This window comes from Quercus lobata, unplaced genomic scaffold (assembly GCF_001633185.2).
Source record: "Quercus lobata isolate SW786 unplaced genomic scaffold, ValleyOak3.0 Primary Assembly Scq3eQI_201, whole genome shotgun sequence".
NCBI classification, from domain to species: domain Eukaryota; kingdom Viridiplantae; phylum Streptophyta; class Magnoliopsida; order Fagales; family Fagaceae; genus Quercus; species Quercus lobata.
The window spans coordinates 33,520-53,883 of record NW_022154734.1 but is presented as its reverse complement, the minus strand read 5'-3'; the positions used below and the strand labels follow the sequence as shown (position 1 = coordinate 53,883).

Here is a 20,364-nt window from a genome sequence, read left to right as displayed (position 1 = left end):
AGGTGAAGTTGAAAGAAACTCAAATTAGAATTTCAAATCAAAATTCCAATTTTGTGTCATGTGTCTTGAATTATTTATTCTTAAAGAGTATTATTTTGTAATTTTAGAATCAAATGTGGGACCACATCATAAATATTCATCCAAGTAAGTTATTAAGTAAAAAAACTAAAAAGTCTAAAAAAAAATATTAAAAAAAAAAAAAGCGCTTCACTATAATAAAATATATATATATATATTGACAATTTACATTTTATACCTAATAATATCCATACAAAATTTTATAAAGAGTTAACAAAATATAAAAATGACTATCAATAGTATTTAAATTATATATATATATATATATATATGAATTATATTATGTATCTTATTGTATATTTTTAAATATATCCATGCATATGCATGGGGTTGCAAGTTAGTATATATTAATAGGTAAAGTTTAGAATAGAATCCAATTAGATTTTAATTGGATTTTTAATTTTGTGCCACGTGTCTCGTTTAATTTTTAATTTTTTTCCAAGTGAATTATTGAATATAAAAATCGAAGAGTCCAAATCCAATTAGATTCTAAATTGGATTTCAATTGGAGTCTAATTTTCTACCATGTGTCCATCTAAATTTTTATTTTTATAGCAAGTGAATTATTGAGTACAAAAAACCAAAGAATCTAAATCCAATTAAATTTTAAATCATATATATAATGAGAAATTATTATATATTTTTAAAATGTAAGGTTTAAAAAAATGTAAGCTAATACCATGTATAATTTGAACATCTTCTAAAAAAAGGTATAATTTGAACCATATAATTGTAATTGCTTTTAATTTTATCCATGCATATGCATGAGGCTAAACATTAGTATATATTAAAGTAGAACATCCAAATATTACAATGATTGCACAATCCAAATATTACAATGATTGCACAATAAGCTGTCAATATCATTGGTTCAATACCTATTTAACGCTTTAAGACTTAGTAGGGTGTTGTGAAATTTTAAAGTACTCGCAAGTGTACGAACCATACCGAAGTATAGTTTGACAAGAACGAGGTCGAACCCACAAGGACTTAAATGAACGTAGAAAAAATTATCAAATCTTAACCAAATTAATCCTAATCTAGTTTAATAAAAATTGGTTTTTTGAAATTAAATATACTAAGCAAATAATTAAACTAAGCAAAGATGTAATATAAAGCAGTAAAGAGATGAAAACAATCTAGAGAAAGGGAATAAGGTTTTAGAATTCGGCTTGTTGATTCATATCAACATATATTTACGATCATTAATTTTTCCCAACCACTACATGATAATCTAAAAATCAATCTTGCTACCATGGAGAATATTATCATTAAAACTTCTATTTAAATATCTAAAGCATGCTCTTCTTCGCTTTTTAGGATTAAAATCAAATTATCAATTGTATCTATAGTCAAACAAATTACAAGAGATATCCAATTTTAAAATCAAGAAATAAAAAACCAAGCATTCAATTAATTAAGGCAAATCCTAAATCACGAGAAAAACATGATTGAACTCATATCTAGAATCCTATCTTAGTCAATTGATATGAAGCAAAAACAATTTAAATCATTAAAGAACACAAAAATAAAATACTAAACATTAAACCAGACAAATAAAATAGAGAAAGAAATAGTCACAATGCTATCATGGAGAAAAGCTATAGAGAAGCCACATGTGGCACTACCTCTTGCTCCAATTTTTTTGTTTTGCATCCTAGCCCTAACACTAGCCTCCTCTGAATTTTGTCCTAAAGAACCTTTAAATAAATTAAGAAATCCTATTACAAGTTGAATTCCCGTTTAGAGAAAATCGTAAATTTTTAGGCTTCACTTAACCGACGATTTTGGCCCATTTAAGTTCAGAATTTGGACTTGTGGTAAACCACAAAGTTGTAGCCCTTTAAGTTAACTTTCCAGGCCAACTTGAATCATCTCGATTGGACATCTGTGCCAAAAGTTATGCCAACCATACTAACTGATGGGCAACCTGGAATCCTAATCCGAATTGGACTTAGATTTGGTGCAAATTTCCTTTGATTCCTTACTCCAATTGGATTTAAATTTAATTGGGTTGGCCTTCTTTAACTTCATCATAGCCCCTGTAAAAGTAAAGTCTATTAGCTATCTTCTTTGCACAAATCCACTTATTTAATTTCATTCTCTTACAAAAGACAAATCCACGCAATAAAATTCAATTAAGTACAAAATTGATTATTCAGCATTATTTCAAAACCAAATATAAAATACATGAATTTTCTCAAAATAAATATGATAATGCTTTCTAATAATGATATAAATGTGCAAAATTAAGCTATTATCAATGCATATCATAGGGTATGGAACTAAAATGTCTTAGGGAAATTATATCAAAAAGAAAAACGACATTTTCGAACGTAGTTCTTAATTTTAATTAGCATGAGATGGAAAGCCAAACACTTCCTTCATTGCCAATAGAGATTTCGTATATACAGTCTTAAACTTTTCCTAACACGAACATGGTTGAATTGCTAGGATAGAAAGGCTCCAAACACAAAAAGAGAGAGAGAGGGAGAGAGAGAGATTTGGAATGTTACATGGACGATGTCTTCTAGCTAGATGGATAAAGGGTTTATGCTAAGTGTTTGAATGATCTTCAGTGTAATCTTCTCCTGATTTTATAGTGGGGATTGGCATGAATGTAGGAAGCCTACTTTGAGATTGCGTGGATAGTTGGGCAATTAATATTTTGTTTTTAGAGAAAAATGGAAAACAAATTTAGTTGTATGATATGGATAAGGGTAATGTTATTGCACACGCTATGTGCAATTGCATGCTGCCCAAAACACAACTGAAAATGTGACCTAAAGTCACGTTTTCAGTTGTTTTGGGCAACGTGTATTTGCACACATGGTATACAACTGGGATTTTTCTATGGAATTGAATATACCCGTCCTAGACTCGAGGGCCCCCAATAGGGCACTTAGTTAAAATGCAAGGGCAGTGTTAAATTGTTAATTACACACATCTATACACGCATGTAAAAAACAACTAAAATCGTGCATTGGAGAAATAATTTTAAATTAGAAATCGCACCTTCAAAGCACAATATTAGTTGTTTTTTGCGTGTGTCGGCAACAGGAGTTATTAAAATTGAAAATGGCACATCAGCAAAGAGAACTCCATACATCTCTTAGGCGTTAGTTACAAGGACTGGTGTTGTTTTAGGTGGTAGTGGGCCAACAGATCCCTCATTTTGTTCATCCATTTCACCGTCCAAACAGGCCTCATTTCATCTGTTCATTTTCGACTTAAAAAAAGTGCTTAGTTTCGTCCATTTGGGCTGGGCTTTAAAGCCTAGAGAAGTCAGTCAGGCAAAAACCTTCAGCCCTCAACAACTAATATACATTTGATCCATTCTATATTGTAACAACAAATTACGATCAATTCACCAGTTATCTTTCACTTATTAAACATCATAAATTCACCTTTTTGTTTTTTTTTGTAGAACTTGATCTCTTTTTCGTTGATTATTTCAAATCAATTATCTAATACATTCTTCAAAATAAAAATAAAGAAGTTTTTAAGTGAAGTGAAGTGAAGCACTTTTGTATATGTACAGTCCTTGTAACTTGGACTTGGTGCCATATGTAATGTGACAGCCGGCCCTATAATGAGTTTTGGAACATTAGATATCTTAATGTAGTTGCCTTCTTGCGGGCACACTGTAATACTACCAAAGACTCTTTCTTTCTCTGATTTTCTTTTTTAATTGTCTTTACACTATACTCTGTCTGCCCCCACCTTATATATATAGGAAGCTACATACGTAAGTCTTTCACAACCAAAATCTCAATCACTTTTTATCATCCTATTCCTACACAACTCCTTCTTCCTTTGATTCAAAGTTTCCTATACTCACAATTTGCATATGGCCTCCCCCATTCTCTTCTTTTGACTTCTAGCTTTCATTTTCATTGCTGCATTGGCATCTGATCCTAGCCCTCTCCAAGATTTCTGTGTTGCAGATACAAACAGTCAAGGTACAAAATGAGCCTTAAACATGTATACTTCTACTCCCTATAGGCTTAATGTTAAAACCATAAGTAGTAGCTCCGTAAATATTTTTTCAAACTCTTTTTCACCCGCTCGTATCACAACATTCACAATTGTACACACAATGTATGCATTTTTTTAAAAGTAATGACAGTGAAATGCTAATTATTATACACTCACCATATACACACTACCACATGAATTGAAATCGTAATTTTAAAATATAATTTCAAAATAAAGTGTGCATGTAATGTGCAATAATAAGAAGTATTTAATAAGATTTTCTGCTTTAAAAAGATTAAAACGTGGAAAAGGAATATTTACAATCATGTGAAATAAGTAGTGAGAAAGTTGTGTGAGTAAAAATCATTAACTTTTAATAGTATGGCTTACATGTATCTTCTTTGCAATGTTATGGTTGGTGGCAGTGCTCCTAAATGGTTTGGCTTGCAAGGATCCTAAGATTGTTGAAGCCAATGATTTTTCAAGCAGTGAACTTCATATAGCAGGCAACACATCAAACCCTGTAGGGTCAAGGGTGACTCCCATGACCGCTACACAAATACCAGGACTTAACTCTCTCGGAATTTCCCTTGTCCCCACACTCACCCTCGTGCCACCGAAATCTTAAGAGTCTTAGAAGGTAGCCTTGAAGTTGGGTTTGTCACCTCTAATCCTCAAAACCGCCTTATCACAAAGGTGCTACAAAAGGGTGATGTGTTTGTATTCCCAATTGGTCTCATCCACTATCAAAGAAATGTTGGTAATGGAAGTGTCATCGCCATTGCTGCTCTTAGCAGTCAAAACCCTGGTGTTATCACAATTGCCAATGCAGTGTTTGGGTCCAAGCCTCAAATTCCTAGTGACATTTTAGTGAAGACCTTCCAGGTGGACAACGATGTTGTCAACTATATCCAGTCTAAGTTCTAATAAGCTATGATAATTGCCATAAAAAATTACTATACAGAACCAACTTCTCCCAACTTACTTTGCTAGTGTGTCAATTTGTGTGCCATACCCTCATAGGAAATGTGTGTCCATTGTTTTGCTATTCTTTTGTTTTGCTTGCTGTGTATTCGTTACATTTGTAATTTTATTATTATAATTCTTGTTGTCTCCTTTTGATATTTATTATTAAAATGTGATTAAAACGACTATTTGAAAGATTTGTGAAGTGAAGTCTGAATGCATTTAGAGAAGATATCTAAGTTGATGAGAAATGAGATTTATTCAGATTAATTATGATGCAGTGGGTGCTCTGTTCTTATTTACACGAAATAAAGCCCCTTTCAGTTACAACAAACTCTAACATAAAGAAACAAATTCTTCTCAAAATAAAATAAAATAAAGAAGCAAACCAACAGTCAGTAACAGTGACGAAGCCAGGATTTGACTCCAGGGGGGGGGGGAAATTTATATACACTATGCATGCATATTGAAACACACACATATTACATATATGTTGGATAGTTGTAAAGGATTTTTTTTTTTTTTTTGGCATAAATATATAGAGTAAAAATTCCATTTATAAATGAAAATATTTTTACTAATTAAGTATGAACACCAAATACAACTAACGTAAGTTTGTGTTATTATATAATTATCTCAAAATTTTGGTTTTTTATACAAAATTTTATGAAGTAGGATAATTATTACATAAAGAATTTTTTTTAGTAAGGATCCACATGGTGAAGTGGAGAATTGACACCAAGTCCCAGCCAAAACTAGAGAAAGAGATGCAACTTTGAGATGGATATATTGTCAAACCAAATACAAACCTTCTTACTAAAATTTAAAAGCCACCCAACTATTTTTTTTGCAGAGCCGGGGGGGCCAACTGCCCCCTCTCGACACCCCCCTGGCTCCGCCCCTGGTCAGTAATAAAAAACAGTAACAGATTTGACAAAGTGATGAACAGCCAACTAACTCTACGACATGTAGTTTACAATTTAGACTATTAGTCACGACTTGTAGTAATGCAGAACAGAACTCAGCGTGGATAGATGTTCTAGCTTAACAAAACTTTGATGAATCAAGGAGAAAAAGAATTGTGAATTCACCAGAAATTTGAGAAATTTTCCGAGAAATATTTTATTTCAGTCTTCTGACAGGCTTCTAAGAAAGTAAAAAAATTACAAAAATATTTTTTAAATTTCCTATGACTTCACTAAAAAGACCAAATTTCTTGAATGAAATAAGCTAAAATAAATTTAGGCCTATATATATTTAAATAAATAAATAAATAAGCGAAGAAAAATTATTTAATCATACAACCTAACTTCTACATATCGAACCTCTCAAGAAATTTCAATAACACTTGTTCTACATCTCAATCTCCTCCACTTATGAAGAACATGCCCTCAAATTAATCTTTGGATAAAGTGACTAGTATAAATCCGCCATATTAAATTTCTTTGAAATTGTCATGTCACTAGGAATTAAGATCAACTACATGCGCATTGTTAATGATTTTCTACATAATTTCGTAAGGGTCGTATTTCGTTGGCTTCAGCTTTTTGTAGATACCAATAGGAAACCTCTCTCTTTGCCACAAAAGAAAAAAAAAAGAATACATCGTGCTCTTAAAACACCTTGTGCCTTTGAAGTTTGTCGGCTGCTGCCTTACACTTTACATTGACTTCCTCAAACTTCTTCTTTTACCTTTGCTTGAATTAAATGTTTCATCATAGTGTTTGATGCAGTGCTTAAACTAGGGACTTTAGGCAATCTGACTATAAGTCCAATGCATGCTTTGGGACCTTCTAGTAGTGATCATCCAATAGAATTGTGGGTAGCATTGTATTAGGCAAATTTAGCTTTGTGCAAGTGCATTATCCCATTGCTTTGGCTTATCCTAACAAATACTACGAATTTAATTTCTCAAAGTTCTACTCATCACTGTTTGCCCATCAAAATCCATGCTTCTATATTTAAAGCTCTTGTCAAATCTCCTCCACAAAGTGAGCAAGACGTTTTAAGTCACAATCAGAAGTATTGGAATTTGGAATTCCATGTAACCGCACAATGACCTTGAAAGCTTTTTTTTTTTTTTTTTTTTTTTTAATGACCTTGAAAGTTGAAAGAATACTTTTGCAACATGCACCGTATTGGAAGCCTTAAGGCAGGGAATAAAATACACCATCTTGGAAAACCTGTCAACAAATCAATCACAGAGTTTACGACCCTTTGAGTCTTTGTAAGTCCTAAAACACAATGTCCTTGTTCCAAGAAGCCCACCTTACATACAATTTATTCAAGTTCCTTTGATTCCTGAAATAATTCATTGATTTATGATTGAAAAAAAATTACAAATACCTTCGGGATTAAATATTGTTTCCAATGCTTCAAGGTCCAAATGAAATAACAATATATACTATATAGGTCTTGTTCATAAGTCGAACATTTATCCTAAACTTACAAGCATCACACTCCAATTCAAACACCTTATTAGAATTAGGGAGTGTCAAAATTGGTGCTAAAGTTAATTTGCTAGATCTAGGAGAAGAAACATTTCTAACTTGTTCAATGGAACTCATATGATCAACTTCACTAGTTAGAGTGCGTTTGGATTGGGCGTTTTCTGCCCAATTCTGCGTTTGCATTTTTTTTTTTTTTTTTTTTTCACTCGTTTTGGGGCGTTTTGGTTGTTGCGGCTACTGTTCATGCACTGTTCAATGAACAGTAGCCGCAAACTTTGACTTTTCAAATTTTTTTGACCAATCACAGCACATCGTGTACTGTTTACAGACCCACAAATTTCACTTTTCAGCAACTTTTTCATTAAAAATGGGTCCCACGATACTATTCACACATTTAAAAATTATTTCGTTACAGTGTTTTTCAGTTTTTAGTTTCAGTTTTCAATTTTCAGCTGTATCCAAACGGACCCTTAGTCTTTGGAGTAGAAAGTAGTTCTTTTCTATCTTACAACTTTCCAATACATTGAAACAAGCGTGCATGGCCCCACCCGGAGTCATTGCATGGTTCCGCCAATTTCGTTGCCTCAACCCACAGTATATATATATATTTATGTACATATATTGTCATTTATCAAAAATACGTTAGTACATAAGTAAATTGCTTATGATACTATTTATCTTTAGGTAGAGATAAACACTGCAAGATTTTTATGTTTATTTACATTATTTAAGTTTACCGTACGTCTAAACTGATATTTTGGAAATAATAAATATATCTAGATTAGGAGAAATTTCTATATAGACCTTTCCTCTCACTAATATGTGGGTCTTATTTGTTTTTTATTTTTTTTGATACAGGGTCTTATTTGTTAATGGAAGAGATGATGCACATGAATACGATATACCTTCCCTTAAATTAAGCTCTTAGAAGTAAATTAAATATAAATGTCAATCAGAGAAATGACGTAAGAGAATACGAGATACCTAATTACATTTATGAATATAGAGTTTTATTGTATTCTTAAACCAAACTAAACTAAATATTGACCTAATTACATTTATGAATATTAAAATTCTCATGCATCACTTTTCTAATAATTTAGAAAATAAAATATAGATTTCTCAAATCAAACGTTACATTAAAAATTATATAATTGATACTGTCTTAATAAGATTTTTTTTTTTTTTTTTTTTTTGTGAATCGTATGAGATATAATTAAGAGTGAAAACTTTTTTGGAGAGTGATTGAGAGGGAGAGAGGGAAAAAACATCTAGGCCCACCAGAAATTTTTCTCCCCAAATTTGGGGAGAAAACTAGGAGGAAATTTTTCTCCCCAAATTGGGGAGAAAACTAGGAGGAGGGGGGAAGTCTAATTGAGGCCAATTGATGAAAATGTCATGTGCCTTACACATAGGCTTTCGTTCAGTACGTTGCCCCTTTTTTTTCCATCTGGTTCCATTTTTTTTTTTTTTTTTTTTGCTATTTTTTAAAAAAATTGAAGTGTTCATACACAATTTTTTTAATTAAAAAATTTGTCATTTTTCTATATTATTTAATGGGGATATAATTATAAATTTATACTAACTTCATTTTCCATCATCTCATTTTTCTTCTAAACCAAACAAATAAGTGTTTTCATCACTCTATTTTTCCATCCTCCTAACCAAACACAAATAAGCCGGAAGAAAACTAAATTTTTTCTATCCTCTCACTTTTCTATTTCCTTTCCATTTTCTATCCTCTCATTTTATCACTCCTCCAAGCAAACGAACCCTTAAATTAGGCTTCTAGAAATAAATTAAATACACATGTCAATGAGAGAGATCGATGATGCACAAGAATACGAAATACATTCCCTTAAGTTAGGCTTCTGGAAGTAAATTGAATATAGAGTTTTATTATTTTCTTAAATCAAACTAAACTAAATGTTGACCTAATTACATTTATGAATATTAAAATTCTCATGCATTCAATTTTCTAATAATTTAGTAACTAAAACATAGATTTCTCAAGTCAAACGTTACATTAAAAATTACATAATTGATATTCTCTTGATAAGATATAATTAAAGTTTCAAAAAAAAAAAGATATAATTAAAAAAAAAAAGATAAAGGTTGTACGAGTTTTTTTTTTATATTAAAAAAAAAATTAACCGATATCTAAGAACACAAGTTACACTGTATAAGTTTATTTAAAAAAATAAATAAATAAACAAAATTCAACTGTACAGGCGTGCCTTGCTAAGATAGTCACTATTAAAAGAACAATAATTAGGTCAAAAACAGCTGTAATCAAAAGAACCCAAAAACAATCAAGCGAAAAAAGGAAAAAAACAAAAAATCAAAGAGAAACAAAGCAAAACACGACAAAATGTCAGTCAAACGTCATCATACCACGTGTTTCTCACCATGATAATGTCTCCATCACTTGCGTTTTACACTATCAGTATTTTGTTTTTGTTTTTTCAATAAAAATTCCACAACCTTTTTGTCTCTAATTATTATTTTGAAAAAAAGAAAAGCAAATTGATACCTTGTGTGTGCAAAGCGGCCGGGCCCACTCCTCTTGCTGCCTTGGCTTCACCTTCACACAGTGACATTCCACGTGCCCACTGCACCATGTTTCTGCACTTTAGATTTATTTGCCCCCAAAACTGAATTTTTGAATATATAAGTTTACTTATAGACACAATTTTTTCAAATTTTTTATTACAATTATGAATTATCAGTCAATTGATAAGGTTTTTTTTTTTTTAAATTCCATAATTACAATGGTGGGAGGAAGAATTTTAATTCTAAATGTTTCCGTTGAAGATACTAAAAAAGTCAATTAAGCAAGTTACAAAAATTTTAGCATTAAATTGACAAGTTTTTTTATTATAATTTCAAATTTCATATTAATTTTTACTATGGTTCCAATAAAAATAATGCTACTAATGATTTCATGTAAAAATAATATTGCATTAATTATAATCAACCATCTTAATAAATTATGAAATTTGCTACAGTTGTAATGTTGAATAAGAGTGTGTTTGGATAGAACTTATTTTGCTGAAATTGAAAACTGAAAACATTGTAGCAAAATAATTTTTAAATGTGTAAATAGTATCATGAGACCCATTTTTAATGAAAAAGTTGCTGAAAAGTGTAATTTGTGGGTCCATAAACAGTGCACAAATGCACTGTTCACGGACAAAAAGTCAACAAGTGCGGCTTAAAAAAAAAAAAAAAACAGCTGAAACGCATGAAACGCTAAACGTGGACGCAGAAGCTGAATACAAACACACACTAAATAATAATAGTAGATTCATGTAAAAATTAATAACACCTAATCACTTTTGTGTGGGGCAAGATTCAAATATAACGTGGCAACTGTCTCTACCGTAACAAAAAGGAGAAATAAGTGGTACCACTATTATCGTACCACTATTATTATTCATCCAGGACTTATGTAAGAAAAAAAAAAAAAGTCCTGGATGAATAATAATAGTGGTACTTAATGAGAAATAAGAGAAACTCTTTTCTAATATTATTTAGAAGGCATCCTCGAAAAGACTAAAGAAGGATTATGGTGGATTAAGATCACACTTGAAGTTTCTTTACTATGTTCTACACTTGTTCTAACCTTTTTTATATAAATAAAAAAATAAATAAATAAAAATTTCGGATCCCTTGTGCATAGGGGATCTATTCCTATTTATACCCTTTGAGACACTCTCCCTGCCGTCCACCTGTAGGACCAATATTAAGTGGAGAAGATACTTTTAGCATTATTATGATATGTCATTCAACCATTAATTTGGCTTTATTGGTAGGTGAGGTGCATTTAATATAGAGGGGATGGTTGCTTTCTCTAGAAATTTCCCTCTTCATACTGAATAAGTATATTGCCACAACTTGTGTGCCACAACTCACTCATGTGGCGAGTTATGATTAGTGGAGAGTTGTCTTCACATGGACCCACCATCATCCCTTCACCAACCACAACTCGCCACATAAGCGAATTATGACACAAGTTGTGTCACAAGTTGTGACACTAGACTTATTTCTTTAGACTTCTTAGATTGCTTATTGTTTGGAACGTACAAACCCTTGCTTATATCTAGGAGTTGAGCAAGCTTCAACATGTCACTGAGGAGGGAACGCTCCTTGAATAGATTCCAAGGGATGGATCCTCGTCCAGTGCTCCTTCTCGAGACTTGTAATGGTTGTCTCCTCCCTCCTTTTAAGTTGGTCTTTATGGAGGGGCCATTGGGGGCCATTTTGATTAGGCCTGTGCTCATTGGTCTAAGACTTCTCTCTTATTCCGGTCTTTTAGGCCTCGTAACCTAGACCCATTTGCCAAAACTAGGTTCTCTTCCCACAACTTTTACAAGTTGTAATATAGCCCCAAAAAGCTTGCTTAGTGGTTCCTAAGGCATCATGATATTTATGAGATTTTAGGTTTGAAACCTCTTACTAGCGTCTTGAGACCTCTCTTATAGGATTCCTCCCTGTAATAACCCGATGTTGGGGATGACAATTTTGCCCTTTCCTGCTTGACCCGTCTTTCCCCGCTTCGTCCCACGCAAATTTTCCCCTCCTCATAAAAGTGTTAGGGCGAGATTTTAGCCCCGCACCACGGGGCGAGGTGAGGCAAGGCGAGGAAGGGTTTAGAACTTTTAGACCTAACCCGCCCCGCCTCACATTGATAAGAATTAAATTGTAAATTTTTCATATTCTAAAACTCTACTATTTAAACAAATATATCATCAACTTATTTTATTCTACCCAATAAGGATTTCTGCCCTTTTTTTTCTCTAGTAAGGTTGGAAATAAAGTACCAATTTTAACATTTACTTTTGTCTTTATTATACACAAATTTATATACTATTGAATCATTGATTTTGTATTATGAGATTTTTGTTTTTGTTGTGATATTATCTTATTAAACACTTTAATAAATTATTCAATTTTTTCTAAAATTAATTTGATTAATGGGATAAATTTATTTGTAATTTCAAGTATATTTTTATTAACAAAACAAGTTTTATTAAAAATAATTGTAATAGTTGTGAGCAAATTTCCTCAACATACTGGGATGCTAAGCGAGGTGGGAATGAGATAAGACAAAACCATGTGCCCGAGGAGGGGGGGGTGAAGACCCCATCCTTCAACCCGCCCCACCTCATTGCCATCCCTACTCGGTGTGTGTGGGACCAAGAGGCAGTTGTGCATGCCCAAGGAAATAGTCAAATACTAAAAGAAGTTTGAATACCGTGTTTATCAAAAATAAATAAGTTGTAATGTTTTGTAATAAAAGAATCCCCTATGTCATTCTAATAAACTATTTGTCATAATTGGGTTCTCCCCCCCAAAACTTTAATCAGTTGTAAAAGCATCCTTTATGTCATTCTAATCAAAAGGGTGATGTCTATTACTCTATGGCGCCCTATTGCCATCCCTACTTGGTGTGTGTGAGACAGAGGGGGCAGTGGTGGCTCTAGGAATTTTGTTTAGAGTGTTCCTTAGAAAGCATAAATTACACAATCTTATTTCTTTTTAGCCTTTAGGTAATTAGGTTTAATTCAATGTTATTAATTCCATTCCATTCCGGCCATAACGGCTAGAAAATACCGTGCTAGTAAACAAACCGAAACAATAACCCACCCTATTCCATTTCGGAAAAAAATTCGGATCATTCCGGTCTATTTTGGGTGTTTCGGGGTGTTTCAATAAATACTAGCCGAAATTCAAGATTCGGTCGGCATGAAGTTTGTGCTTAAAAAATAAAAAAATAATTGTTCTTAAAACCAAAACAAATTTGCATTATGAAAACCAAAAAATCTCAAAAGGAAAAAAATGAAAAGAAAAGAAATGAACAAGGGTACCTGTATAGCTAAAAAAAAATCGTATTGAGAAATTTGAGACTTAAAACTTGAGAAGAGCCATTCCCGCACTGGTACTGGTAGAAGACATAAAAGTTACGAACAAGGAGGAAGGCAAAATGCAGATGTAAAAGTGTAGACGAAGATGTGATAAAATTTAAAAGTATTAAGTGTAAAAATCGAGGAAAAAGAAGACATGTGTGGTCAAGAATAAACAAGAAAAAATAATTAAAAATGAGAAGTAAGTAATATATGTCTGGTGAGGAAAAATAATATTGCAATAAAAAATAATAAAATGTTGAAAATTGTGTTTGTGGGGATCGTTCGATTAATAGGCCCATAGGATTCAGAATTAGTTCAGGATCGTTGGGCCAGTGGCCCATCCGAGGCTGTATACCCGTCCGAGGACACCATTCTCTTCGGCAGTACGCGTCCGAGGAAGATCGCGTCCGAGGACGATCAGGACGTGGTCTCGCTGCGATCAGATCTCAGAATTAGGTCATCTCAGAGGGTAGAGTAGCCGACTAAAGATGAAAGAGATAAGGCAAACAAATATCTGAAACTACAGCTGCCTCCGCATTAATGACCTCTCAACCAACTCTCTGGCCGCATTAATGTGGAGGTGATACCTGAACAGTAGGGAAGCAACCTTACAGCTGCCCATAGGAAGTTCCAGAAGGTGCCAGATGGGACAGAAAGAAATCTTTCGAACATAACCTACACGTGTGCGGCAAGGATGGAGCGTAAAAGGGGGTATATAAACTAAAAGAATAACATAAAGAAGGGGATTTGGGAAGAAAAAGAAAAGAGAAGAACAGACATAAACTAGAAAGGAGAAAGGAAGAAAAGAAAAAAAGAGATTTGCACTAATCACTAAAGAGAAACGTTCCTTATACCAACTTTAAAACCGTGAACGGGCTTGAGAGTAAATCTTGGAGGTAGATATCACAGTTAACCTAGTTCTTTACACCCACGCTCTACAAATCATATTGTCTGGGCCTTTTACGTACGAACCCAATACTATTTAGGTTCGTCACAAAATCGTGTCCTTACAATTGGCTCCGTCTGTGGGGAGAGCTTGTGTTAGCTTGTACAACCTCTGATACAACGTTTCCGATGGAAGGAGTGGAACTACCTCATCCCGCAGCGGGGCTGCAACAGGATGATGTCAACTTGCATCAGGTGGAATCAAGGGGCTCTCAGCATGGTGGTCCTCGAAGGAGTCCTGAACGGAGGTTAGTCCGAGAGGGGAGTATACATACCACTCATACCACGAGGAGCCATACACGCGGGAAGAGTCATGTTTCCCACGCGAAGCATGGTGGGGATCTGCAACGTGAGATTGCGGACTTGAAGAGAGATTTGCGCTATGCACGACGGGAACGTTCCCCACCTCGTTCCGAACTATCGTCCGGGGAGTCGGATGGAACTAGCTACAGGCGGAGGTCGAGAACTCCGCAGAGCGAGACTTTCTCCTACGAAGAGGAGTGTCACCATAGGCGTAGGTGTAAAAGACCAACTAGCAGGGGCTTGGGAAACGATGCCATGAACAAAGCCTTAAGTCAAATTTCTAGGTCACCCTTTACAAGAAGCATAGATGATGCTACCCATCCTCGGCGGTTCAATCAACCTACGTTCTCTCTGTATGATGGCCATTTGGATCCGGTGGAACATGTAAGCTATTACAGCCAGAAGATGGCTATTCATTCCAGGGATGATGCTCTGATGTGCAAGATTTTTCCGTCGAGTTTGGGTCCAACGGCGATGAGGTGGTTCAATGGCTTAAGGGCCAATTCTGTTGGATCTTTCAAAGCACTGACCCAGGCTTTCGGTGCTCGTTTTATTACATGCAACAGGACTCCTTTGCCTCTGGGATCCTTGTTGACCTTGTCTATGCGAGAGGGCGAGACTCTCAAGAGCTATTCAGATAGGTATTGGGAGATGTTTAATGAAATAGGGGGGAAGAATGACGCTGTGGCTATAACCACTTTCAAAACCGGTCTCCCAGCTGATCACGACTTGAGGAAATCCTTGACGGGTAAGCCTGTTACCAGTGTGCGCTAACTGATGGACAGAATAGAGAAGTACAAAAGGAAAGAGGAGGATCAACTTCAGGGGAAAGGAAAGGCCAAGATGATCCCTCAGGAGAGGAGGGATTTCAGGTCGGATCGTTATAATAATAACCGACCGAGGAGGGACTTTGTTGGCCAATCGGCCTCGGCGAACGCCCAGGTTGTTAATGCGGTATTTCGGGAGCCTGTTCAGCAGGTTTTGGAGAAGATAAAGGATGAGCCATTTTTCAAATGGCCAAACAGGATGGCGGGAGAGCCTACAAAACGCAACCCGAGTTTGTATTGCCATTACCATCAGGACCATGGGCACACGACAGACAACTGCAGGAATTTATGGGACCATTTGGAGCAGTTGGTCCGGGAAGGGAAATTAAGGCAGCTCTTGCATCACTCCAGGGGGAGGACGAGCCAAGCAGGTTTCGAGGTGTGTGGGGATGCTTCATCAAGGCTCCCTTGGGGTACAATCAACGTCATCTTTGCGGCCCCAGGGAGGACTGGATCTTGCCCCACCAGAGTGTTGTCGGTGTCCCGATCCCCGGCCGAGGATCGTTCTCAAGCATGGAAGAGAGCCAAGAGGCGTGTCCCTTTGATTTTGGGTATTTCAGACGAAGATTTGGTTGGAACCATACAACCCCATGAGGATGCCTTGGTGGTAACGCTGAGGATTAGTGGGTACGATGTCCGAAGAGTGATGGTTGATCAGGGAAGCGCAGCGGATGTGATGTATCCGAATTTGTACAAGGGGCTAGGTTTGAAACAGCAGGACTTAACAACCTATAACTCCCCTCTAATCAGTTTTGAGGGAAGGTTAGTCATTCCCATGGGGCTAATCAGGCTGCCCGTGCAGTCAAGCACAGAGGTGGTGGAGGTGGATTTTATTGTCGTAGATGTTTATTCTCCGTATACGGCTATCTTGGGCAGACCTTGGCTTCACACACTTAAGGCGGTTTCATCCACCCTACATCAGAAGGTGAAGTACCCATCCGGAGACCAAGTGCTGGAGATAGTAGGGAACCAAGCGGCTGCTCGGCAGTGCCAAGTAGCGGCTATTCAGCATCGGCCGGAGGCAGAAACCTCGGCTACAGCCGATAATGAGTCATAGCAATTAAAGTCCCCAGCATCAAGTTTAGACGTACCAACCAATGGGGTAGAGTGTGAAGATCTGGAGAAAGTGACTGTTGCTGATGATCCAGAGAAATTCTTCCGGGTTGGGGCCAAGTTGCCTCTGCAAGAGAAAGCGAGTTTGCTGGAGTTCCTCCGAGCTAATGTGGACGTCTTTGCATGGGACCCGTATGAAGCCCCAGGAGTAGACCCAAGTTTCATTTGTCACCGACTCAATGTAAACCCTGCCGTTCCCCCCAAGAGGCAAATTCCTCGGCGACCATCGAAAGAGCATGTCGAGGCAGTCCGAAGTGAAGTTGCCAAGCTAAAACAGGCTGGGGCTATCAAAGAAGTCTTTTACCCCCAATGGCTGGCCAATACGGTGGTAGTGAAGAAGAAGATGGGGAAATGGCGAGTGTGCGTGGATTTCACGGATCTTAATAAAGCATGCCCTAAGGACCCATTTCCTATGCCGAAGATTGACCAGCTGGTGGATGCGACCGTGGGTCACCCTAGGATGAGTTTCTTGGATGCCTTTCAAGGGTATCACCAAATACCGTTAGCCGCCGATGATCAAGAAAAGACCGCTTTCGTGACCCCGGTTGGGAACTACCATTACAAGGTGATGCCCTTCGGTCTGAAAAACGCTGGATCCACTTACCAACGCATGATGACGAAAATGTTTGAGCCACAGCTGGGCAGAAGTATTGAAGTTTATATTGATGACATGGTGGTGAAAAGCAAGGTAGTGACTAAACATGTGGAGGACCTCACTAGCATCTTCGGGATACTGAGAGAACATAAGTTGCGCCTGAATGCTTCGAAGTGCCCCTTTGGTGTAGGTTCCGGGAAATTCTTGGGGTACATGGTGACCCATAGGGGAATTGAGGTGAATCCAGATCAGATTAGGGCCATTAACGATTTGCAAGCGCCTCAAAATCCAAAGGAAGTGCAGAGGTTGACGGGGATGACTGCTGCGTTGAACCGATTCATCTCCAGGTCGGCTGAAAGGTGTCGTCCTTTTTTCCGTCTGTTACATAAGTGGCAGGGATTCGAATGGACCGAGGAGTGCGCTGAGGCGTTCCAGCAGTTGAAAGACTATTTATCCAAACCGCCGATCATGTCTAGCCCTGAAGTGGATGAGGTGTTGTATGCCTATCTGGCGGTAGCTCCTCACGCAGTCAGTTTCTTCTTGATGCGAGAAGACAATGGCATCCAGAGGCCAATTTATTATGTAAGTAAATCCCTCCATGAAGCCGAGGTGAGATATCTGTCGTTAGAGAAGGCCATACTGGCAGTCGTCCATGCAACACGTAAACTTCCGCACTATTTTCAAGTTCACACTGTAGTTGTTTTGACCCAATTGCCTCTCAAATCCATACTTAGAAGTGCTGACTATACCGGCAGAATTGCCAAGTGGGGAACGATTCTAGGTGCTTTTGACATCAAATACATGCCCCGCACCTCTGTGAAGGGTCAAGTTCTCGCCGATTTGATAGCTGAATTCGCTGAGTGCCCTGAGGAAGTTAGTAGGAATCAAGATCACATGGATGAAAAATCGGTTGGCGCGATATCCGCGCCAGGAGGGCCGGTATGGAAGGTATACGTGGATGGGGCCGCAAACCAACGGGGAGCTGGATTGGGATTGGTTCTGATATCTCCCGAAGAGGTCATCATCGAGAAGTCGCTGAGACTAGGGTTCTCGGCTACTAACAATGAATCAGAGTACGAAGCTCTGATAATGGGAATGAGCATGGTCCACAAGATGGGTGGAAAGGCGGTGAAACTGTTCTCGGACTCGAAGCTGGTCGTTGGCCAGGTGACTGGAGAGTTGGAGGCCAGAGACCCAAGGATGCAAGGGTATCTGAACCGGGTTAGGCATATGCGAACAGAGTTCGAATCTTTTGACGTATTACATATTCCACGAGGTGAAAATACCCACGCTGACTCCTTAGCGACCCTTGCCACCTCCTCAGTACGAAATTTCCCTCGGGTGATTATCGTCGAAGACTTGCGTACTCCCACTTCACCATAAAAGGAAGTTTGCCAAATTCGTCAAGCTAGTTTGATTCCATGCTGGATTGACCCTATAGTAAAATTTCTCGACAGTGACGTGTTGCCCGAAGATAAGGTGGAAGCTGAGAAAATACGAAGGAGAGCACCTCGGTACTGGTTATCCGAGGATAAAAAGCTATATAGACGGTCCTTCTCTGGGCCATACTTGCTCTGCGTGCCTCCTGAGACAGTAGAATCAATCCTGGAAGAGTTACATGAGGGCATTTGTGGAAGCCATACAGGAGGAAGGTCCCTGTCATGCCGAGCACTAACGCAAGGTTATTGGTGGCCGAATATGCAGAAAGAAGTGCAGGAGTACGTTAAGAAATGCGATCAGTGTCAAAGATATGCCCCGAATATCCACTAACCCAGAGGAGTTCTTAACCCTCTCTCAAGCCCTTGGCCCTTTGCACAATGGGGGTTGGACATTGTCGGCCCTTTTCCTAAAGTTATAGGAAACAAGAAGTACCTGCTGGTCGGCACAGACTACTTTACTAAATGGGTTGAAGCTGAACCCTTGGCGAACATCCGAGACGTAGATGTGAAGAAGTTTGTCTGGAAGAACATTGTTACGCGATTTGGAATCCCACGAGCTCTTGTTTCAGACAATGGGCTCCAGTTCGATAGCAATGCCTTTAGGAAATACTGTTCAGAACTGGGAATAAGAAACAGATATTCCACTCCAGTTTATCCACAAGGCAATGGACAGGCTGAATCTGTTAACAAAATCATTGTCAATGGGCTTAAAAAGAGACTAGACGACGCGAAAGGAAAATGGATGGAAGAACTACCACATGTGCTTTGAACGTATCGGACAACACCCCGACGTTCGACGGGAGAAACTCCCTTCTCCATGACCTATGGGGCCGAGGCCGTTATTCCCCTGGAAACTGGATTCCCAACGTTGAAGACCAGTGCATTCTCTTCTAGTAATAATGATGCGATATTGGAAAAAAGTTTAGACCTGATTGAAGAACGAAGGGAGAGCGCGATGGTTCGGCTAGCTTACTACCAGCACAAACTCAAGCAGTGCTACGATAGCAATGTGAGGATGAGGCCGTTAGCTATAGGAGATCTGGTGCTAAGAAAAGTCCTGGGGGCCACTAAGAATCCAAATTGGGGAAAACTGGGACTCAATTGGGAGGGACCATATCGGATTACCTCTGTAGCAGGAATAGGAGCTTACTATCTAGAGGACCTAGATGAAAAACCTGTACTCCATCCTTGGAATGTAAATAATCTCAGAAGGTATTATTACTAGTAAAGAAATTTTAATTCAAATATTCTCTTTTAACTTACATCAAATATGCATCCTGTAAATTTCGCATCCTGCATATCATACTGAATTGTTAAACAGAAACTGAGTTATGCCGGGTCCTCGGATCGCAAACTTAGTGGAAATTAACATCCTATCATACTGAATTGTTAAACAGAAACTGAGTTATACCGGGTCTTCAGATCGCAAATTTAGTGGAAATTAACATCCTATCATACTGAATTGTTAAACAAAAACTGAGTTATGCCGGGTCCTCAGATCGCAAACTTAGTGGAAATTAACATCTTATCATACTGAATTGTTAAACAGAAACTGAGTTATGCCGGGTCCTCAGATCGCAAATTTAGTGGAAATTAACATCCTATCATACTGAATTATTAAACAGAAACTGAGTTATGCCGGGTCCTCGGATCGCAAACTTAGTGGAAATTAACATCCTATCATTCATACTGAATTGTTAAAGAGAAACTAAGTTATGCCAGGTCCTCGGATCGCAAACTTAGTGGAAATTAACATCCTAT

General features: G+C 37.2%; 1 pseudogene; it reads left to right on the top strand.

Annotated features, from left to right (window-relative positions):
• The first annotated feature begins 3,928 nt into the window (after positions 1 to 3,928).
• Positions 3,929 to 5,029, top strand: LOC115973173 (annotated as a pseudogene).
• The last annotated feature ends 15,335 nt before the right edge of the window (positions 5,030 to 20,364 follow it).